The 25,067-nt window shown below is 37.4% G+C and overlaps 1 protein-coding gene across 1 annotated transcript in view; it reads left to right on the forward strand.

Annotated features, from left to right (window-relative positions):
- The window catches only part of THSD7B (thrombospondin type 1 domain containing 7B), a 1,279,053-nt gene that overhangs the window by 891,637 nt on the left and 362,349 nt on the right, over nucleotides 1-25,067 (forward strand). The window lies entirely within an intron of this gene.

Genomic DNA, 25,067 nt, shown 5'->3' on the forward strand with positions numbered 1-25,067 from the left:
TTCTATCTAGTTCATCCCCAAACACTAAGGGTGAGTGTTAGTTACCATTGCTTCTAGTGTGGGAATTTTGTAAGATTCTCCATAGCCAACCTTATATTTTTTCCTTCTGTGCATTATGAATCCATAAAAGTAAAAACTGGGATCTCCAAGATTTGATAGAAATCCTTGGGATGAAATTTGTCTTTCTTGTTTACCTTGCAGGGCCTCATACTTTCACTTTGTTTGGGGTGTTATGGATTCCTTACTTTCAGACCAGCCCATCAGTACATTCAGAAAATATATATGTTGTCATATGCTTTAGTCTTTTTCATTTGAAAGGATATTTCAGGATTTGTATGCCATTAGACTGCCAGAAACAGAAGTACCACTTGTTTTATTTCATTGTGCGTTTGTTGCTGACCTGTTTAATTGGTTCATGGTTAAGATTTCATTCGTGTAATAATTTTTCAGTTAAAAAATAAGAAAAGCAAGAAGAGAGAACAGCACATAGAGTTATAGCTGTAGCTAAACGTCTACACCATCTCCAGGAAGATGGGCATTTTGGATTTCATTGTCCTAGTTGTCGCATGCTTCAAGGAGACCCAAGTGTTCTTCCTGCCCAGAGTCTTGTGCTTTATCAGAATAATTTTTTTAACGGTGACTTATATTTTATGGCAAATAAAAGTATAAAGGAAGGCCGGTCGCGGTGGCTCATGCTTGTAATCCCAGCACTTTGGGAGGCCGAGGCGGGCGGATCACGAAGTCAGGAGATCGAGACCACGGTGAAACCCTGTCTCTACTAAAAAATACAAAAAATTAGCCGGGCGTGATGGTGGGCGCCTGTAGTCCCAGCTACGTGGGAGGCTGAGGCAGGAGAATGGCGTGAACCCGGGAGTTGGAGCTTGCCAGTGAGCCGAGATCAAGCCACTGCCTTCCAGCCTGGGCGACAGAGCAGGACTCCATCTCAAAAAAAAAAAAAAAAAAAAAAAAAAAGTATAAGAGGAAGAAACTTATAATAATATGCTTTGTAGAAACTGCCCTTAAAATGCTAAAACTTTAGTACTAAGAAAAGAGAGAAAGAAAATCCGAGATGCTGTCGTTTCTATAAGTGGAGTGTATTTCTCTAGGGACTGATTTTTTGTTTTGCTATCCACAGTAACTATTTTAAAGCTGACTTAATGGACTTTCCAGTATTTTTCTTTTGGACAGAACTTTCTTGTCCTATATCAGCCCGTGAGTATACTCTGTCAGTGACAGACTTGACATTATGGCACTGTAATGGATACAGAGTAGGTACTGGAGATCGAAATCACTTGTCTATGATATCGTTGACTTTCTTGAACTATCTGTAGTCTTTTTTGTTTTATTTTCCCTGAACAGTGTTTAGGTGGACCAAAAGAGGCAGATCTCTAAACTCTGTCAAATCTGTTTGTTCTTCTTTAATTAGTTTTCATCACAGTTTTCTTACACAATAGTTTTGATGGATTCTGTATGTTTTTCTTTGTATTCAGGGAACCCCTTTAAAGTAAAGATGTTTTTCTGGAAAAAAAAATGAGCAAAAGAATTCACATTCAAAATTAGTTGTGGATTACGTTTAGTTTTTTTTTTTTTTAAAGGATGGAATTAGAAATCAGAAGAAGTTAAATAATGGAGATCTAAAGTCTTAATTATACAGCAATAATACCTGGTATATCAACATGAAAATTCATAAGAAACATATATTTGTATGTATTTACCATTTTTGCCTGATATGCTTTATTTAACACAACATTTCATAATCTAGTCTTTCACTAAGGCTTTCAATATGTGATTGAATCATTAAGAATTGATTTATGGCTGGGCGCAGTGGCTCACCCCTATAATCCCAGCACTTTGGGAGGCTGGGGCAGGCAGATCGCCTGAGGTCAGGAGTTTGAGACCAGCCTGACCAACATGGTGAAACCCCTTCTCTACTAAAAATACAAAAATTAGCCGGGCGTGGTGGTGGGTGCCTGTAATCCCAACTACTCGGGAGGCTGAGGCAGAAGGATCACTTGAACCCAGGAGGTGGAAGTTGCGGTGAGTCAAGATCTCACCATTGTACTCCAGCCTGGGTGACAGAGACTCTGTCTCAAAAAAAAAAAAAAAAAAAAAAGATTTATATGATTTTCCAACATTGTATATTACATAAAGTATATATTTATATAAAACAAAGGCAAGTAAGTTGATTGCATGAGTTGGATTCAGAGAAAACTATTTGTGTTGTAGATCTGAGTAGTAGTCTAATTTTCTGATTGAAAGTGTTCTCCTCAGCTATGTTATCTTCATGGAGAGAAGGTTAAAGATATTACCCACCATCAGCTCATCATCCAACTTTTGTCTGGAAAACACATAGAAATATAGCAAAAACACACACTCTAAAATAAAGATGTCATTATAGTCTACCAAATGTCAAGACAGCCAGTCAGCTCTTGTGTTCTTCTTTCTGATGCCAGGTATCCTTATATTTTAGGAGACAAAGGATACCTCTGAACATTGGACTTTCATTCTCCGAATGGAATTCACCATAGTTGCTTAACCTTCAAGCTACAGTTTTATTTTCTGCCGTAGCCATCTACCTACATCACAAGCAAAAAGTCATTTCAGTTCATTCAGAAAGCAAAGCACATATATAGGTTTGAACTATGACTGAACAATAGCAAAAATACAGAGATAGTCACAGCCATTTTTATTTTTGGTATGGGAGGAGGAGGAGGAGAAAGGTTTTCTGGGGAAGAAAGCAGGGTAGTTTCTTCCATTTACTTCAAGGTTTGGACAAAAATGAGCTATCTTATCCATGAGCTGTGGGCATTTCCAGTAGGGGATGTGGAGCAACTGTGGCCTAGCCCAGGTGCCCCTTCCACAAATGTAACTGTATTCTAAGAGGGCAAAGCCATTTGGCAGGGTTTTCTCATGGACTTGAAGAAGAGAGGACATGAACTCTCTGTCCAAATCAACATATGAAGGTTGCTGATTTAGGCAACAGGCAAATACTTATCTAACCACACTATTTTTAATAAATTTTGTGAGATAGTTTTTAATAACTGTGTTCATAGCATGGAAAAAAAGATTATACCCCAATATTTTTGTATTATTGATTATTCTTGGGGAGAATTCTGCATGAACACCAGAGTAAAATATTGGAGGACATAATATTCTTTATTGATTTATCTAATTAATTGGCACCTGATACCAAATGATTGATTATAAAGATTTTAAGGAACTTAAAAAAATCTCTCCTAAATATTATGATTTTTAAGTGCTAAAAAGAAAGGAAGGTCAGGTTAAAATGTAGAAATTAGGCAGTGTAGGGAAACTTTCTAAATTAAAATATCTTCAGATTATAACGAAAGGATGGATTTTATAACACCAGAGGCATTGGTTTTGAGAGTAAAGTGTTGGATTCAGAGGAAAAATTGCATTTTAATCTAAGTGAATAATGATTCTGCAAGGTATTTTTCATTTTCTTTGCATGTTTTAGGGTAGGATTATATTTGTGACTTTTATGGTTGCTGCAGGTAGAATGTGCACACTTTTTGAAATTGGTGATAAATTAAAAATAAATATTAAAAGAGATGAGAAACCTAAGGCAATGATGCTTTAGTAGCACAGTATGAACCAACTGCAGATTCAGTGATGCTGTCTTGTGTCAGCCTCCCATTTTTAACATAATTAAGTTATGATACAAAGAACAGAATAACCCTTTCTTCTACCTCCACCCCACCCACATCCCAGCAGATATTTCAATGATAAAATGGATGTTGGATGTGAAATGGGTGGGTGGGGGGTAATTTTTTTTTAAATTGGTGAATGCAGTCATTTGTAAAACTGGTTGTAAGAAATTTCTCTTCTAGCTACATAGTTCTCAGTCACAGAACTATCTTCCCTTCAGGAATGCTAATATGAATTTCAAAGTCTACTGCAAACTCTGTAAATGTAATAGGATTACATGTCTCTTGTTCATGACTAAAATTCTCTCTCTTCAAATAGACGTGAATTCCCTGGCTTCCCTTAACGCTTAGATTACTAAGGTCAGGGTATTCACCTCTGTTTATGTCAGGTGCCATCTCAGGATTGCATCAGAAACATGTAATGTTTGTACATTTTTTGTTTTCATTTCTGAAGAGAACAGAAGGACTAACACTCTTCCCAGGCAGCAGTGAAAGAACAAGGAGACCGCCCTTGCTCTAGAGGCTCTAAAAACTAACAGAGGAGAGTCAGAACTCAGCCTCACTGCTACTTGGATGCAAACAAATACAAAAGTTGTGAAACAATGCCTCTTTATGGCAACCATGTTATGAAAAATTTACATGGTGAGAAAAACAAAATGAAAAACAAATCACTCTTTTAGCTGAGGTGTATGGGGAGTGAGAATTTAAAACCTATTAGAGTCTATTAAACTTAGCAAGTATGTAAAGTAATCTGCCTCATAGCAGGATATGAGAAGCAGGAACTGAAAATGGGAAAGCTGGGGGTTTTTGAAGACTTTGTAATTATGCCAGGAAGGGTTTTGAGAGCCTATACCAGAAGAATGACTTTAGGAATGGATTAGAAGGAGTCTGCATAAAAGGCATTTTGGGAAATAAAACAATGGGACTTAACAGCTAACTTTATCTACAGAGCACAGGATGGTGATGAGTTGAAATTTCGTACTCAATGGGGTTTTAGGCCAATGAGAATAGGATAATATTGACATTAAAAAGTTGACATCAATAATTGACATAAAAATGCACACACACAGAGCATACATACACAGAGAGGACTTAAATATGCAAGAATAAGTATTTCTAGAAACATTATATATATATATTAGAATCATTTGTGTAAAGTTTGAAGTTGATGACATTTTCTACTGAAAGCACAGAGGGCATGTAAAGGCCTAAGACCTAGAGGCAAACTGGTGTGATGCAAAGGATGCTCCTTCACTTTGAAATGTGAGGGACATGACTCAAATCATAGTTGTTCCACTCACTACTTGAGTGAACTTTGTTGAACCACTTAACCTCTCAATATTCTTATCTATGAAGTGGATAATAATTCCAATTTTTTGATACTTTTACCAGTGCATATAGTTGCTCAGGAAATATTAATCTATTTTTCTTTTTCAAACCTCGGAAGACAGAAATCCTTAGAAGGCAGGGAAAATAAAAGTATTACAAGACATGTTCTTTTGAAGTAAGTGAGTGGAAATTAGTGGAGAGATTCGTTGTTATATGAATAAAAGGGTGAAGAGGGGGAGTTTTTGTGACCAAATGATCTTCCTCTTAGAAATCCTCAATAAAAAAAAAGAAAAAAGAAAAAAGAAATCCTCAGTAGAGTTAGTATATTGAAGGCTCTTAGATTGCAGCAGTAAAGAAGTGTATTACATTTTTTTTCTTTTAAGCAACAGAGTTTTCTCAAACTCATTTGCCTGTAGACTGTTTATCATGAAATACCACCTAAGATCTTCATGCTATTTAAAAATGTGGGTATGGTATCGCAAAAATCTCATAGGGGCAATTTTTAAAAAATATGTGTGTGATATTGTCAAATGTTTGTAAAATAATTGTGTAAACAAAGACAAAAATAATTTGGCAATTGAGTAGATGTAGCTGAATATATAGACTCTAGTCTCAGCAAAGTAATTGTAGACTTTTTTAAATAATAATTTTGGGACCAAGGGCTAGCAGCAAATAGATATTGAATAGATGGCTTCACAAAATATTTGCCAAAGAAAACCAAGAAATAAGTAGCTTTAAAACTCAGGGTTCAAAGAGTGATGATAGGACCACCCTGTACAAGTATGAAGAAAAAGAGAAAAAAAATAGTGGGGTGAATATACTGGAGGTGTTCGAGAGGGAGGAAATACTTGAGTAAGCATGGTTTTGGGGTGAGGGGATATGACTGAATGCATAAGTGAGTTCAGGATTTGGAAAAGAAAATCCTTTTTTCTTTCTTCTAAACTCCAAGGGAAACTCAGAACCAAGGTATAAGGGCAATGTGGAAGAAAGATAAAAGACCTCTTTATAAAATGGCTCAATGTACGTAGAAACCTCTCTCCCAGTAGTTATGCATGATCTTCTCATTTTAAATCCAGTAATTACTTTTCAGCCCCAAAGAGTTTTCTTTTTTCTTTTTTAGATGGAATCTCTCTCTGTTGTTCAGGCTGTAGAGCCTGCAATCTACTCCTCCTGGGTTCAAGGGATTCTCCTGCCTCAGCCTCCCCAGTAGCTGGGACTACAAGGCGTGTGCCACCACGCCTGGCTAATTTTTTGTATTTTTAGTAGAGAAAGGGTTTCACCGTATTAGCCAGGATGGTCTTGATCTCCTGACCTCGTGATCCGCCTGCCTGGGCCTCCCAAAATGCCGGGATTACAGGCTTGAGCCACAGTGCTCAGCCCAAAGAGTTTTCTTTCTGAGACACCCTAACTCTACTCCCGTTTTGCAGTTTTCTCCTAGCGCTTACTCTGTCTCTCTACTGCTCAGATCCCAAGTCGCTGAGCCCCGCTTCTCTTTCTCCACTGAAACCTTACATGGCATCATTCTTCGAGCTTCTCCTTTTGTGGTTTCCATCTTTAATGTCTCCTCAGATCATCTCAGCTCTGCCCAGGATTTAAGCTCTTTAGATAATCCCTAGATCTTTATTTCAAGGGAAGTCTCCCTGTCAACACCAGGCTTAGAATTTTCCCCTGCTGAACACCAATCATCTTAGAGACAATATAATGATCATTCAAATTCATTGTTTCTAAAAGTGAACCTATTTTCTCTTCCTGAGTTTTCGATCTTAAGGAGTTGCATCTCCACTGATCCATTAACAGAGAGAATCTGGCTTGGAATCCTGTCCGTTCCATCCTCATGAGGACTCTCCAGCCTATTCCCTTTTGCTAGACCACTGTTGATATCCACCTGAGAATTGTAGTAACATCCTACTGCTCCAGGCACATTTCTTACAAATCCATCATATTTATGAAGCCAAGGTCATCTGTGTAGAGTAACTCACCTGATTATCTCAATCAACTGCCCAACAATTTTCAGTTTCTGTCCTTTTCTATTCAAAGTCCTTATTACTGTGCACACTTTTATGTCTCTAACTGCTCTCTCTCATATCCCTAATCCACTAGCCATTGACCATGCATTACCCATAATCTACAAACACTCATCAACTCTTGACTTCTCCTTTAACCTGGAAATCTTTTTACCTTTCTTAACTTGTTGGGATCCTATGTCCTGTCCTAGTCTCACCTCATGTATCTCTTTCTCCAAATAATTCCATTCCCCCAGTTGTAATTAAGCAATTCTCAATATACACTCCCTTCTTACTTATACTTTATGTTTAGGAATTATACCTTAAAGGTTTTCTTATTGGATTTTTCAGCTCCCGAAATGCAGAAAATGTACCTTATTCATTTTTATATCCCCAGTGCCCCAAATAGTCATATATTACACATACAAAAGTTACTCCATAAATGTTTGCTCAATAAATATTAATCCATGTGCCCATTATTGGAGGTTCAGAGCTTTGGCAAAAATATGATGAACAAAAATACACGTAATGAATGTATGATTTTATTCTGGAAAGTCAAATGCAGAAATTGTAACACATTAAAATTACTATGACAAAATACTTTTTCTGTACTTAAATCAAGTAATGGAAAGGGGAACTGTGCTTATGAGAGTTTAATATCCTAGAGAGTAGAGGCTCTATCAGCTTTACTGTATAGTGTGCATATTTTACAAATTCCTTCAAAAGTGTATTTCTAGTGAAATAAAAATGAGAGATGATGAGAAAATGCCATGCAACCCAATTCTCTGATGCCAGGATTATGAATCAAATTTATATAATTTCTCAGGTGCCACTCTATGAATTTACATGAGACTGAGAGGATTTTGTACCTTACCTGTAACAGAGTGGGCCAAAAGTGTGGCTTCTCTTTCTCTTTCTTTAGAGTAGTGCTTTTCAATCAGGGGTGAATTTTTCCTTCAAGGGACATTTGCAACATCTGAAGACATTTTCATTGGTCACAACTAGGGGAGCAGAGGCTGTTACTGGCATAGTTCTGGCATAGCAATAGTGCTGAGATTCAGAAATGCTGCTTCTAGAACCAGAAGGGGAGTATTGGCTTCACTTCTCATGATTAAACAGATCTAATTTGAAAATATTTGTTCATTTTCAGGACTACTCAAAATGCTTCCCATACAAATAATATTTCTTATTTATTGTTAATATTGTTAATAACATAAGCTAATTGGTTTAACTGTATGTGTAGATAGAAATTAATTACAAATGCATTTTAATCTGGAGTAGTGCTAAACACTTTTTTACAGAATCATTTGTTTCAACATATGGGTCCAAGGCACTTCAGAATTTACAATTGGCTGGTAGATGGTGATATGACAGTTGCAAAACTGCAAACTCACAGTTCACTTCTGAAACACTTGTGTAGACTGAAAATTTGAGTACTGTGTCATCTATTGGCAACTGCCCTTGAAAGCCTAGGTTTTGGAATGGCACGTATGGCATAATTATACTTCACAAAAAGAGCTGTTTATTATGCTTTAGAACCTGTTAAGTGTAGTTTGTATTGTTATTATTATAACAATTCAATCTACTGTTAACATAGTTGGTCTCTAATAAGTACTATTTCTTCCTTACATTACCAGAAAAATAATTTTGTCTCCATGGTTGTTGTTATCTACCATATTAGATTATTTATTCCCTGATGGTAACTACCCATATTTGTTGGGCATAAAATATCCTCACCCTTTCTTTAACTCCCAACTGCAATGAGCATGCCAGCTATCTTCAATCACTCTAGACCACTTCTTCCTCATAACCCTGCTCTGCATTGGCCATTCCATGTATATCATAACTTCCTCATTAGTTCTTTCATCTTATGCGTTAAATTTGTACATGAATACTCCCTATCTTTACCAGTTACCCAGTCTGGACAATGCATTTTCTTCTTTAGTTTGTGGAACTATGAGTCAAATTGCCTGCCCTCTCCTTGCCATGGGATAGGTGGCATGATTTCCCAGCCATTGCTTAAGGCACTAGTTTCCTGGATTTTGAATATTAAATTGAATGGGCCCAGATGGTACTTTTCATCAAAACTTCTTGCCATTAAGAACTGCCTTAGTTTTGTTTTTTGACAGATAGTCTTTTGTTTTTTTCTTTTGAGACATGGTCTGTATCATCCAGGCTGGAGTGCAGAGGCACAATCATGGCCCACTGCAGCCTCAACCTCCTAGGCTCAAGGGATTCTTTCACCTCAGCCTCCCAAGTAGCTGGGATGACAGGTGCGTGCCACCACTACCAATTAATTTTTGTATTTTGGGTGGAGACGGGTTTTGCCATGTTGCCCAGGATGATCTAAAACTCCTGAGCTCAAGCGATTTATCTGCCTAGGCCTCCCAAAGTGCTGGGATTACATGGGTGACCCACCATGCTGGGCCATAGATAATTTATTCTCCTGTTCTGTGAAATGCCTCATACCTTTTCTTTTTTCCTTTCTCTCTCTCTCTATTTCTATCTCTATCTTTCTATTTCTGCCTTTTTTGCTAAGTTAACCAGAATTGGTTCTCTTAATTGCAATTTTAAAACTTTTAACTGATGTATCTCAATATTCCCAACTTGTTATTCCTATATTCTGTATTGAAAAGAATGGCATCATTGAAAAATTACTCTGGAATTTTCCCAATTTTTAACCAGTTATATTTTATTAAACACAAGATATTACAGGTTTTACCCCAAATCTATTCTCCTCTCTCCCTTCTTACTGCTGCCAATTTAGTTTAATACTCCATCATGTCAACTGTACTATTAATCTCCAAATCCATGTCAATATTTCTAAATGATTATTCCAACATTACTATCTCATTATGTAACTATGTCTTCAATATTTTTATACTGCCTTGAGTACTTCTAAAATATGAAATATAGGGCTATTTATAATCTGGTCCCTGTATTTTATTTTGTAACTCACTTGGCCCTACCCCTCCAATACCCAATTCACCTTTACACTTAACTTTCTCCAAAAGGTCTGTCTTCCCTCTGCTTTGACTGAAGTCTTCACAGGGCTTTCAGTGAACAGTTCTCTGCTCCCATGGCATCCTTCTTTCATTCTTTTTAAGTGCTAACTTGTAATCATTGGTTAACTCATCTCTCTCTTTCCTATTAAATACCTGTGAGCAGCAATTGTGTTTCATTCATCTTTGTACACTCTACAGGGTAGTCCTGACTTAGCTGCGGTTTTGTTTTCCATGGTTTCAGTTTCCTATGGTATGGTACAATAAGATATTTTGAAAGAGAGGGGGCTGGGTGCAGTGGCTCACACCTGTAATCCCAGCACTTTGGGAGGCTGAGGCAGATGGATCACCTGAGGTCAAGAGTTTGAGACCAGCCTGGCCAACATGGTGAAACCCCATCTCTAATAAAAATACAAAAATTAGCTGGATGTGGTGGTGAGTGCCTGTAATCCCAGCTACTTGGGAGGCTGAGGCAGAAGAATCACTTGAACCCGGGAGGCAGAGGTTGCAGTGAGCTGAGATTATGCCACTGCACTCTAGCCTGGGTGACAAGAGTGAAACTCCATCTCAAAAAAAAAAAAAAAAAAAAAAAAAAAAAAGAAAGAAAGGGAGAGAGACCACATTCATATAATTTTATTACAGTATAGTATTAAAATTGTCCTATTTTATTGTTAGTTGTTAATTTCTTACTGTGCTTAATCTATAAATTAGACTTTATCATAGGTATATATGCATAGAAAAAAACATAGTGTTTATAGGAGTGGGTACTTACCACAATTTCAGGCATCCACTGGAGGTCTTGGAATGTATACCCCATGGGTAAGAGGAGACTGCTATGCATACTGTCTGGCACATTTTAGGCACTCAGAAAATATTAGGAAAATCAATGCCTTGATGCTTTTCTTGTATTCACAGAATTTTAACTAATACTAACTTTTTAAAATTTTTTCATTATGAAATGTTTCAAATATACAACTCACACATGTACCTATCCATGTACCAGTATTTAATACTAACATACTACTTTCATGTTTCATTTTTTCTCCCTCCTCTCCCCCTGTATCTCTGCTGACATTTGTTTACTTGTCTCAAATATAATTTCCTAGTTGAGTTTACAATTGGCTCAATTTTCTTCACATTTTCTCACTGGAGTTACTGTAGAACAACAACAAGGTCTGTTCCAATTAAAACACTAGCACAACCAGCAATATCATAACAAATGCTAAAGAAAAAACTTGTCAATTGAATGACTATTTAGTTTTCCACTTTACCTAGTAATAGAGTGATATATGCTTAGTCTCTTCCTCTAAAATATATCTATTACACAAATGCATATTTTTTTCTTTGCTTCTGTTCCCTTTATATGATTTCTATGACAATTTTGAACTTTGCTACATATTATGCCTTCATCAAACAGACAAAATATCAGTCTTACATAGAATATTTTGCCCTACTGAAATTAAAAAATCTTTTTTGTTTTTGTTTTTGAGATGGAGTCTCGCTCTGTTGCCAGGCTGGAGGGCAGTGGTGCGATCTTGGCTCACTGCAACCTCCTACTCCCTGGTTCAAGCAATTCTCCTGCCTCAGTTTCCTGAGTAGCTGGGATTACAGGTATGCGCCACCGTGGCCAGCTGACTTTAGTATTTTTAGTAGAGACAAGGTTTCACTATGTTGGCCAAAATGGTCTTGATCTCCTGATCTGGTGATCCTCCCCCCTCATCCTTGGAAAGTGCTGGGATTACAGGCGTGAGCCACCACACCCAGCCAAAAAATCTTTTTGGGTAGTAGAATTTCCCTGCTTATTTGTTTTTAAATGCTGAGGTTCCACGGTGGCTAATTTGTTTTCATTCATATCTGGGACCTCAAAACATTTTATCTTCTGTCGGATCAGAGAGATTAGACTTTGCAAATCCACGTCCTGTGTGATCTGACCTCTTTCACTCACAGAGGATTGAGCTCATTTGAATTTGTTTTATGGTGGATATTTTACAGTCATCAAATAATGGTACAACCTGTTAACTCAGAAGGTTAAAAGTCAAATTTCCATTTTTCTCTCATTGTAAATGGTTTGAGATTTTTTGGAGAAAAAAATCCATTCGGGTTGAAAATGAGTTTTATTCTTCACATATTCCATATCGCAAATTTCTTTTACATGTTTTCTATTGACCCAAAAGCTTCAGACTTAGGATAATTCATGTTATATGTTGTTCACAAATTTATTAAGTCCTTCATTTTATGCTCAACTAGAATTTTTTCATAGTTTTCTTCAGCTTAACTCTTATTGCACTGAGGGATTATTTTTCTTGCTTTCATTAGTTTCTTAAAAATTTTATATGCTACCTTTTTAGTTACAGTGACTCAATTTGCTACCCAAAAAAACCATAGAACTTTCAACAAAATAGAGGAATCCTACATCTAAGGAACTAACATACAAGTTGGTAAGGCTCTATTAGTAAGGCTGTTGAAGCTAGGTAATTATCTATCATGAATGCTGTCACTGTCTTTTGGATTCTGGTAATGAGAACAATGTAGTTACTGTGGACTATAAACTCATAATGCAGATAGGATCTTATATCATTTTGTGCATCTGATTTTTACTAATGGCTAATTAATTACCAATACTACCATTGAATGCTAAATGACAGTTTTTACAAGCAAATGCTCCACACATGTAGGTTGAGATAAATTACAGATATTTCTAAAAATGTCCCCAACTCCCTTATAATTATCATTGAAAACAACAACTACACACAGGAGGGAACAGTAGGGTACAGCTCCTCCCACCTGGACTCTGTCTGGTTTGGGTAGATAGTCCCTAGGTGTAAGCTCCACTAGCTAGAAACTCAGGGCCGTTGCGGCTTTCTCGCTCATTGATTAGTCCATTGTGATACACTCAGTCTCTCCTCAACTGAAAAGACATCTTCAAACTGAGTTCTTTATAATTGGCATAAGAGATTCAAATATGTGGTTCATATTTATTGCTTTGCCTTTTCTATTTTTGTCTCCAGTGAACTTTATTTTTATTCTTATTATTTGTTAATACTTGGTTTTGTACATTCTTGTTTACGTTTGTTGTCTTTTTCAAACAATTACTGATGTGAATATTGGAGGGGGTCCCAGAAAGTATCTAGTAGGCCTGGAGTAGTGGCTTGCTCCTATAGTGCCATCTACCCTAGGGAGCTGAGGCAGGAGACGTGCTTGAGCTGAAGAGTTCGAGGCTTCACTGAGATATGATCGCACCACTATTCTCCAGCTGGGGTGACAGAGAAAGACTCTGTTTCTAAAAAACAGAAAGAAAAGAAAAAAGGAAAAGAAAATAGCCAGTAGGATAACCCCACTTCCTTCTTATATTTTTTCTTCTTTCCCCAGCCTTTCCTGTTTTATAGGTAAGTATGTGGAGTTCGACTTGGTCAAATTTGAAGGTTGTTTTTTTTTTTTTTTTTAAGCTGCAAATTCCAGGTAAGAAATACTCAGATATCTAAAAAGGAGTAAATTGATCACCAAAAGGTAATTCCATAAATATGACAATTTCTGAATTTAAAACAAAGTTCCATCGTGACTCACCGAATGTCCTTGAAGTTAGTGTTTGATATGGTTTAGCTGTGCCCCCACCCAAATCTCAACTTGAATTTTATCTCCCAGAATTCCCATGTGTTGTAGGAGGGACCTAGTGGGAGGTAATTGAATCATGGGGGACAGTCTTTCCCATGCTATTCTCCTGGTGGTGTATATGTCTCATGATATTTGATGGGTTTACCAGGGGTTTCTGCTTTTGCTTCTTCTTCATTCTCTCTTGCCGCTGCCATGTAAGAAGTGTTTTTAGCCTTCTGCCATAATTGTGAGACCTCCTCCAGCCATGTGGAACTGTAAATCCAATTAAACCTCTTTCTTTTGTAAATTGCCCAGTTTGGGGTATGTCTTTATCAGCAGTGTGAAAATGGACTAATATAGTTAATTGGTACCAGTAGAGTGGGGCATTGCTGAAAGAATACCTGAAAATGTGGAAGAGACTTTGGAACTCGGTAACAGGCAGAAGTTGGAACAATTTGGAGGGCTCAGAAGAAGACAGGAAAATGTTGGAAAGTTTGGAACCTCCTAGCGACTTGCTGAGTGGCTTTGACAAAAATGCTGATGGTGATATGAACAATAAGGTCCAGGCTGAGGTGGTCTCAGATGGAGATGAAGAACTTGCTTGGGAACTGGAGCAAAGATGACCCTTGTTATGTTTTAGCAAAGAGACTGGTGGCATTTTGCCCCTGCCCTAGAGATTTGTGGAACTTTGAACTTGAAAGAGGTGATTTAGGGTACCTGGTGGAAGAAATTTCTAAGCAGCAAAGCATTCGAGAGGTGACTTGGGTGCCGTTAAAAGCATTCTGTTTTAAAAGAGAAACAGAGCATAAAAGTTCAGAAAATTTGCAGCCTGACGATGCAGTAGAAAAGCAAAACCCATTTTTTAAGGAGAAACTCAAGCCCGATGCAAAACTTTGCATAAGTAGCAAGAAGCCTAATGTTAATTCCCAAGACCATGGGGAAAATGTCTCCAGGCCATGTCAGAGACTTTCACGGCAGCCGCTCCCATTACAGGCCCAGAGGCCCAGGAGAAAAAAGTGGTTTCGTGGGCTGGGCCCAGGATCCCTGTGCTGTGTGCAGCCTAGGGACTTGCTGCCCTGTGTCCCAGCTGCTCCAGCCATGGCTGAAAGGAGCCAACATACAGTTCAGGCTGTGGCTTCTGAGGGGGGAAGCCCCAAACCTTGGCAGCTTCCACCTGGTGTTGAGCCTGCAGGTGCACAGAAGTCAAGAATTGAGGTTTGGGAACCTCTGCCTAGATTTCAGAAGATGTATGGAAACAACTGCATGCTGAGGCAAAAGTTTGCTGCAGGGGCAGGGCCCTGATGGAGAACCTCTGCTAGGGCAGTGCAGAAGGGAAATGTGGGGTTGGAGTTCCCACAAAGAGTCCCTGGTGGGGCACTGCCTAGTGGAGCTGTGAGAAGAAAGCCACTATCTTCCAGACCCCAGAATGGTACATCTACCGACAGCTGGCACTATGTGCCTGGAAATGCTGTAGACACTCAGTGCCAGCCCATGAAAGCAGCCAGAAGGGAGGCTGTACCCTGCAAAACCACAGGGATGGAGCTGCCCAAGACCATGGGAACCCACCTTTTGCATCAGCATGATCTGAAAGTGAGACTTGGAGTCGAAGGAAGTCGTTTTGGAGCTTTAAAATTTGACTTCCCCGCTGAATTTCAGACTTGCATGGACCCTGTAACCCCTTTGTTTTGGCCAATTTCTCCCATTTGGTATGGCTGTATTTACTCAATACCTGTACCCCCATTGTATCTAGGAAGTAACTGGCTTGCTTTTGATTTTACTGGCTCATAGGCAGAAAGGACTTGCCTTATCCCAGGTGAGACTTTGGGCTATGGACTTTTAGGTTAATGCTGAAATGAGTTAAGACTTTGGGGTACTGTTGGGAAGGCATGATTGGTTTTGAAATGTGAGGACATGAGATTTGGGAGGGGCCAGGGGTGGAGTGATATGGTTTGGCTGTGCCCCCACCCAAATTTCAACTTGAATTTTATTTCCCAGAATTCTGAGATTTCCCAAGAAATCTCAGAGGGTGAGGCTACAAAATAACCACGTTTTAGTGTAGTTATCAGCTTATTTATTAAGATAAAGAAAGATGTAGGGAATATTTGTATTTTATTGAAAAACAACACTACACTGTTTTCACACTTTTAAAAATATTAAACTTGTGGGTTTAACCGGCTGTTAAAAGTAAACATTATACATAGTTTTAACTATGAATAGTTGCTATTGTACCATGGATTTTTCTCTATTCAGTATAGGAAATTGATTTTGTACCAGTGAATGATAGATATGATTTTTAAACTTTCTCTCTGTATAGATTTGTTATATTTTTGAGAAATTGCTTTTAAACCATAAAACATGATATTATATGCAATCTTTTGCATCTGGTCTCTCAATTGGGCAATAAAGTATTGAACAATATTTCTTATAGAACCAGTGCAGTCTCACTGTTATGTGCTTGATGAAAATATTTTGTCTACCTTATGGAATGAGTAGAAGCAGGTGAAGGTTGATTATGATTTCTTAAAAATCTGTTTCTTAAATGGAATTGTTCCTCTACATTTCATGTGCTAAGGGAAATCAAATAGGAATTTTATTATACTTAGCATTTATAAACTTAATGCTATTTTAATTGCTTCTTATTCCTACTTACCCTTGCCCTCTGCAAGTTTCTTAACCAAAAAAAGTTAATTTATTCCAACTAAAATATCCATACTTATTATAGCAATATCTTTTAATCACCTGTAATGAAGAACTGAGCCTGGGTAAGTTATTTTGTAATTTACAAAAGGTGATGAAAATTTAGAAGCTTTCCTTCCTTTTTGTCTTCCTTCCTGCGAATGATAATTATATGATATGCCATCTCCGTTTTATTTACTATTTTAGTGATGCAACTTGGTCTAGTGATTGTAGGGTATGTTTGTGTGTGTGTGTGTATGTGTGTGTGTTTTCTATGCAACTATTGTGCATTAATACATATCCACATGGCAAATTACATTTTCAAAATTTATTACAAAATCTATGTGGAATAGAGGGAATAAGTTGTCCCCAACATTTATAATTTATACATGCCTGAAAATCTAGAGATGGATGATTTATAAGAATTCATGAGAGGATGGCATTGCTGTAGAGAAAGGCACATGCTGGAAAAAGGAAAAAGTGAAATCAGCCAAAGAAATACATTTATACTTGTGCTCATGAATAGATTAGTAGTTGATTTGATGCTGGAATATAGGACAAGTAAGAGAATGGTTGAGCAAGTTTATACGGACAAAACGATGCAAAGAACTCGTGTAGTGACTGAGGAGAATAGAGGACAAGATAGGTCAGTGAGGCAGAGACATCAGGGGTCATGTGGGGAAAAATGGAAGCTCTAGAAATCACTTTGCTGCTGGCATGATGAGGGCCAGTAAAGTGTATGTGCCTGTGCTAAGTATGAAGTCCCTTATTGCAATTCTCATCACTATCAAAAGGAGTTAAAATCCTTTTACAATTGGAATTTATAACTTTTATTGTAATTCATAAAGCAATATAAAAACCTGCCTCCCACTGGCTCTTTAAAACAAAATCATTCTACCCAGCACTGCATCACAGCTGGCCCATTAATGTTCACTACAGACATTAACCCAATTGGCCCCAGCTTCCTTTTGAACTGCTTCTCCTGCGTTTCCCTTTATGGTTCCCAGGAGACTGGCTGTGGACCTCATCGGCTTGCAGTATTTGCTTTTGGCTCTTTCTGGCATGATTGTTTCATTATTCCATCACTGGTGTGTTAATTAATTTAACAAATGTTTAATGATCACCTACTATATCATAAACACCAGTTCTAGATACTGAACTATAGTAATAAACAAAATTAAACTCTTTTACCTCCTGTAATTTATATCATGGTGAAAGAAAATAGACTATCAACAGAAATGGATGATATATGATGTCAGCATGATGACAAATGCTATGGAGAAAAATGAATCAGGGGAGGAGGACAGAGAATGTAGGAGTGAGGTGAAGAGAATGGCTCAATTTAAATATATTTAAATTTTTTTTTTTTTTTTTTTTTTTTTTTTTTTTTTTTTTTTTTTTTTTTGAGACGGAGTCTTGCTGTGTCACCCAGGCTGGAGTGCAGTGGCGCGATCTCGGCTCACTGCAAGCTCCGCCTCCCGGGTTCAGGCCATTCTCCTGCCTCAGCCTCCCGAGGAGCTGGGACTACAGGCACCCGCCAACACGCCCGGCTAATTTTTTAAATTTTAATATATTTTATTTAATATATTAATTTAATATATTATGTTAATCAAGGAAGCTCTTGCTCAGAAAGTAACATTTGAGCAAATACTAGAAGCAGGGAAGGGAGCAAATGATGCTTATATCTAGAAAATGCAAAAGTCCCAGGTTACTAAAGACCTTGATGCATTTAAGGAATAGCAAAAGACAGTGAAGTTTAAGCAGAAAAAATCAGGAGGAGAAAAGTGCGACAGGAGGCCAAAAAAGTGGGGGAGAGGTATAAAGCCTTGTGACAACTTTTGATTTTTACTCAGTGAAATGGATGGCTTTTGAAAGCTTTATACAGAAGACTGATAGGATGTGGTTTACATGGTGGTTAAGTGGATAATAGACTATACTTGAAAAGACCCAAGCAAGGACACCAATTAGGAGGCTGCTAGAACCATCCAGGGGAATGATGATGTGACTTGGACCAGAGTGCTGTCATTAGAGGTAAGAAACCTCTAATGGTCAGATTTTGAGTATGGTTTGAGGGAAGGATTAATAGGCCCTATAAATGTTATGAGGGAAATGTTATTCTGGTATGATGAGAGATATAATTTGGGTGGTCGTCATCACATAGTTGATATTTAAACAATGGGACTGTATGAGATCATGGAGGGATTGCATGTGGCTAGGGAAGACTCCAAGGACTGAAACAAGGCTAAGAGATTGGGCAAATGAGAAAAAAATAGCAGAGACTGAGGAGAAGATGCCAGTGGTGCATGGAGAAGACCAAGAGAGGATGGAGTCTTGGACATCAAGAGAAGGAAATGTTTCCAGGAGGGAAAGAGAATGGCTATCTGTGCTAAATGTTGCTGAAAGGACAAGTAAGGTGGTTTGGATAATTGTCCATAAGATGGAACAACTTGTAGGTCATTGTTGGCCTTGAAAAGAACAGTTACACGAAGGTGGGGAAGGATTACAAGAGCATGCCGTCGTGGGTTCAAGAGAAAATCAGAGATAGTAATTGGGGGTAATGAAAAGTAAAGATCTTGTAACAAGTTTTGATGTGAAGGGAACAGAGAACTGAGGCAGTAGCTGGTGGAGGGGAAGAGCAGTTAAAGGAGTGTTCTTCTATTTGCTCTTTTGTTTTGTTTCTAATATTGAAAAATAATATCTGAAGAGAATGATTTCACCGAGAGAGAAACTCATGAGGGAGAAAAAGGAGAAAATTGTTAGAAGGGTGTTCTTAAAAGCAAGAATGGATGAATTTTATTTTTAGAAAACTTTCCTGTATTAAAAACAAAGTCATGACCATTTAAAAAAATTGAAAAGAGAAACCATCATTCTCAGCAGACTATTGCAAAGATAAAAAACCAAACACCGCATGTTCTCACTTATAGGTGGGAATTGAACAATGAGAACACTTGGACACAGGAAGGGGAACATCATACACCGGGGCCTGTTGTGGGGTGGGGGAAGGGGGGAGGGATAGCATTAGGAGATATACCTAATGTAAATGACGAGTTAATGGGTGCAGCACACCAACATCGCACATGTATACATATGTAACAAACCTGCACGTTGTGCACATGTACCCTAAAACTTAAAATATAATAATAACAAAAATAATATAAAATCTGAAAAAAAAATTGAACAGAAAAACAGTGCAGTCTAAATTCACTCTTCCCCTTCATTGTCCTACCACAATCTTTACTTCCCAAGTCAACTCAAAAGTAATTCGGTATGTAGTTCTCAAATGCAGGTGCAAATATCCATAGAGACACACAGAGGCACTTCTTTATTTTATTTTTTTGAAATGAGGGTTGTCTCACTCTGTCACCCAGGTTGGAATGCAGTGGCACAATCATAGCTCACCATAACCTCAAACTCCTGGGCTCAAGCAATGCTCCTGCCTGAGCCTGCCAAGTAGCCTGTACTACAGGCACATGCCACAGCACAAGTGCCCACCACCGCACATGGCTAACTTATTTTTATGTTTTGTAGAGACATAATCTCACTTTGTTGCCCAGGCTTATGTCAAACTCTTGGCTTCAAGCCATCTTCCTGCTTCAGCCTCCCAAAGTTTTGAGATGACAGGCATGAGCCACTGCCTCTAGCTACTTCTAAAATATAGGCTCATTTTGTACTACGACCTTTGCAATTTTATTTAATATTAATAAGGCAACTATATTTTCACAACAATATGTAGAATTCTTTTTTAAACTTGTATTTAATCTTTTTCTCTGATTATAAAAATTGATATATAATATGTTGGTAAAAATATTTGGATAACTTAAAAAATTCTGTAACATATAAGGAAAATATATTTTCCTCAACTCACTTCCCAGATACAACTATAGACATTTTTATCTTAAAATGTTATTCTTTACTTACATGAACTTAACAGAATAAAAAGAAACAGAAGTGCACATGAGAAAGTTGCTGAATTTCAAATTTTTTATTTTATTTTATTTTATTTTAATAAACAGAATTAATGTGGTCCTCAAAGATTAATCTCAGGTTCAAAGAAAAGTTGAGAGATACATTAAGAAGTTGGGGTAGTCATTTATAACTTTAATTGCATGATTCTTTTTTTAATAGAAAAAGTTTAATTGTTCCACTCTTTACAGACATATATAAACATACATTTTTATGTTTATATATATATATATATATATACACACATATATATAGTTTCAAATCCTATATATAAATAGGATTTGGAACTTCTCTGAGTATTCTTTTTATTATTATTATACTTTAAGTTCGGGAATCCATGTGCAGAACATGCAGGTTTATTATATAGGTATACACGTGCCATGGTAGTTTGCTGCACCCATCAACCCGTCATCTACATTAGGTATTTCTCCTAATGCTATCCCTCCCTTAGCCCACCACCCCCTGACAGGCCCCAGTGTGATGTCCCCCTCCCTGTGTCCATGTGTTCTCATTGTTCAACTCCCACTTATGAATGAGAACATATGGTGTTTGGTTTTCTGTTCCTGTGTTAGTTTGCTGAGAATGATGTTTTCCAGCTTGATTTATGTCCCTGCAAAGGACATGAACTCATCCTTTTTATGGCTGCATAGTATTCCATGGTGTATATGTGATTCTTCATTGTCATTAGTTTATTTTCATTAAAAATACTTGGACTAATGTCCCCTAAAAATCAGATTGCACCACTAATGTCTAAACACCAAGCTAAACCTTCCTGGATTCTTTAAATTAAGTAATGCAAAAATTACCTATCAAGCAATGACTCTGTGGTAGGCATAATTTTGAGAAGTGGAGATGCAGTAATTGCCAGTGTTGATAAAGCCTTTGCCTCATGCAACTTACATTCATTTTAAAAACAAGAATAAATTTTCATATATAAATCTAGATTTAGAAATAATAATAGGGAAAGCTTAATTTGAAAGCCAAATTTCTATTAGTGACAAAAGGTTTTTAAAGGAAATACATCATGGGTTAATTATTATACTTAATACATTATAAATTAAATAAAAATTACAAATTACACTTGACTTCATATTCTCAGTAGGCCCCCTCATCCTTCTGCAATTTCTTCACTGGTATATGTATGCTATTGTTTTTCTAGAAAACTCTGTTATATTCTATTAATTGCTTCATGTCAGATGACACATAGCTTGTTTCATCTAGGAGCCTTAGCTCTCTTTAGGAATTTTTTCTTTTCCTTCTTTCCATTTTTGTTTGTTTATTTGTTTAACAAAAGATGATATGTAGTTTTCTCAGCAACTGTGCCTCAAAATAATAATTCATAATGTAATATTCATATTTCTAAGCTAAGCATGTATATTCATAATGTACATGAGTAGCTTAGTTTAATGGTGAATGTTTTCTGTTTAATGGTGAATGTTGTCTTCTTGAGGATATACCCATGGGGGCTTTCCAGACCTGCTGCATGATTATAAAATAGGACCTGACCTTAGATTTAGTTCTACTTTTTCTGTCTTGGATTTATATTTAATTTTGCTTGGGTTATTTTTCAGGATCCCTGAGGTGGCAAGTTTTCTGAGATCTTATGTGTTCAAAGATGATTTTATTTTGCTCTGAAACTGAAATGACAGTTTGATAGAGTGTAGAATGCTGGCTTTAAAGTAATTTTCCCCCATGCTGCAGGTCAGAAATCTTATGCCAATCAGGCACTCATTGTACCAGTTGGGATCAAAAGAAGAACCAGTATGGGATATGAGTTCATTACAGAGACTTGGCTTACACAGTTGTTGGAAATGGTCAATCAGTCTCTGTAAGGCTGTCATCTCTGCATTTGATGATGAAGCTTGGAGTCTACAGGACAGGCAGTCAGGAAGAGAATGTCACAAGTAGGCTGGAACCCACAGCACTACTTGGAACCCAGGAGGATGAACTGAAACTCATGTCCATTCTTGCTATCTTTAACCTTGCTTAGAAGGGTATCTTGAATAAGCTGGAGCTTCTTTCAGAGTTAAACATAACTTGGAGTCCCAGAAGCTAAAGGAGGGAAAGGTAGAAAAATTGTAGGCTTAGCTGCTGCTTCATGCCCAAGAGGCAAGTCAGTACATCAGCAACAATGCAGATGAACCACCAAAGTCCTATTACCTTCCTTACCCCTTTTAAATCTCTTAGACTCTCCCTTGTGACCCTCTGTAAGCTGAAATACAGTCGTGTCACTTAATAACAGGGATACTTTCTGGGAAATGTGTCTTTAGGTGATTCTGCTGTTGTGTGAACATCATAGAGTGTACTTACATTACACAAACCTAGATAGGATAGCCTACTATACACCTGAGGCTATATGGTATGATCTATTGCTCCTAGGCTACAAACCTGTACTGCATGTTACTGTACTGAATACTATAGGCAATGATAACACAATGGCACTTGCTTAGCTAAACATAGAAAAGGTACAGTAAAATGTAGTACAAAAGATAAAATGTGTACACCTGTGTGGGGCACTTACCATGAATGGAATTTGCAGGACTGGAAGTGTCTCTAGGTGAATCAGTGAATGAGTGGTAGAAAACGTGAAGCCCCAGGACATTACTAGACACTTTTATATGACTGGAGAGCTCAGTAGGTTTGTTTACACAATGTCACCACAAGCACGGGGTGCGTAATGCATTGTGCTGTGATGTTAGGACGTTGCTAGGTGATAGGAATTTTTCTGCTCCATTATAATGTTATGGGACCACCATTGTCTTTGTGGCCAGTCATTAATGGACCAAAAAGTCATTATGTGGCACATGACTATATACAAGTAATGGAATTCTAGGAAATGTAATTTAAACTAGCCAAGTTGACACATTATAAAACCATCACACTTAAATATTTTTAGGTAGCCTGTTTTTGTGCCTTTTTCATTCCTTTTTCTTCAAACTTTAAAGATTCTTTTTACCCTGAATTTATAAAATTTTAGAAGGATTTGTCAATGTGTTTATCATCACCATCATCATTATTCTCATCGTCATTTATTGTGATATTTTGTTCTTATTTTTTGCTCTATACCTAATGGGCATAATTTAAAAACTTACATGTCTCTTCTAGTGAAAAAGAATTACATTTTATTATTTTCATGCTGTCCTGTCTTTTTTCTGTGATATCTTTAGACTGATACATGTCTTCTATATTTACGCTTTTATATCTTCAGTTTTCTCTTTTTGTTTATCTCTTTATTTTACCGTTTTAAAAATGTTTTCATTTTATTGCCCAGGTATGATTTCTAGCCATGTCTATTCTATTTTGTAGCATGTTTTTAAAATTCTATGATTTCTTTCTTATTTTCTGATTGTTCCTTTTACAAAAAATATGAGGATACTAATAGATAAATAGAACATAACAATATTTCAGTCAAGAACCTTTTTAAAAAAATGTCCTTTGAGAACAGAATTACTTTAAATTCTCTTCTGTAATCTGCATTGTCTTTGTTCATCTTGACCTTTGTCTAATAAGCTGTTGGTTTTCCACATTTACCTAGGGATTTGGGGTTGTTCATTTATATTTGCAGCTGGAAAACTAGTTCAAAACATAAACTTCTGCAGCAGCTTTGTAAAATAGGTGTAATACCTGAAATGGAAGAATTATTTTGGGGTCAGCAGCTCTTTCAGTTCTAACAACATACACAGACCCTATTAGGTCTATTAGATGAGAAGTTCAAGTTGACTTAAGGCCTTATTCTAACACCTCTGATGTTGGTGCTACCAGTGGATCAGTGAGACAGGCTCCTTTCCATCCCTCCCACCACAGACCCCCATCAGTCAGGGTAACTCCTAGCCCGCCCAGAATGAGAGGTGACATTCTCTGGTGACACACGGGAAAAGAACAAAAGAGACACCAAACTCTCTAGGAACATGTCTCAACAACCCAGGAATAAAAGCAGGCTGTGAATCAATATGAATTTCCACTTCATTCCTAATCCAAAGGTGAAATCCATTTACCTTCTGAAGACACACACATTAGAAAAACTATAGAATGCTTTAGATAAATTGCAGCTTTGTTTATTGAATGTGGAAATGGGAATGTCAAATGCCAAATGTGAAATGTGTCCCTAAAAATGCTTTCAGGCTTCCATTCCTGAGAAACCAAACATATTTTTATGAAAGATGAAAAACAATGGTCATGCACTACTGATAATAATTGTCTATTCTTTGTGCAATTTGGACACAGGCATAAATTGGATTTATGTTGCACAAGCATAAATTACATTCTTCTCAGAGTAGATTAACATGTATTTCAGGATTTATCATACTTGACTTTAATGCCTTTGTTAGTCAGGCAACTCCGGAAGCTGACCAGGAACGTTGTCCCTCTCTGGAGACTGTCTCTGATGATACAAGGAGTCTTACAGGTTCCTCACAGGAGCCACTACCGCCTGACAGGAAGTAAGAATGCCTCTTGGAGGGAGGCAGGGGTGCAAATAGGGCGACCATTTTCTACCATGCAAGTCCTTTATCAATCTATCCCGACGCTCTTATCTCATTATATCTGTGCATGATACACTATGAAAGAGAGAATGGAGGCTTCCCCACGATTATTTCCTCCAGGTGTTAAAGTAACCCCTTCTTGATGCTCCTGCCCACCCCTAGAACATTGTATGCATGTGCACTCACACTCATAAACTCATACTTCAGTCCTAGCGATGGTGGAGATGGCTCTGCCCTATTTGAGCTCCAAGCAGAAAAGATCGCCAGGAATAAGGGAGCAGGCCTGTTCGGTGTGTGATGATTTTACCGGCTGTGAGCTTCCTGATCAGGTTCCAGACCAGCTTATTGGCTGAT

This window comes from Symphalangus syndactylus, chromosome 22 (assembly GCF_028878055.3).
Source record: "Symphalangus syndactylus isolate Jambi chromosome 22, NHGRI_mSymSyn1-v2.1_pri, whole genome shotgun sequence".
In the NCBI taxonomy this organism is placed as follows: domain Eukaryota; kingdom Metazoa; phylum Chordata; class Mammalia; order Primates; family Hylobatidae; genus Symphalangus; species Symphalangus syndactylus.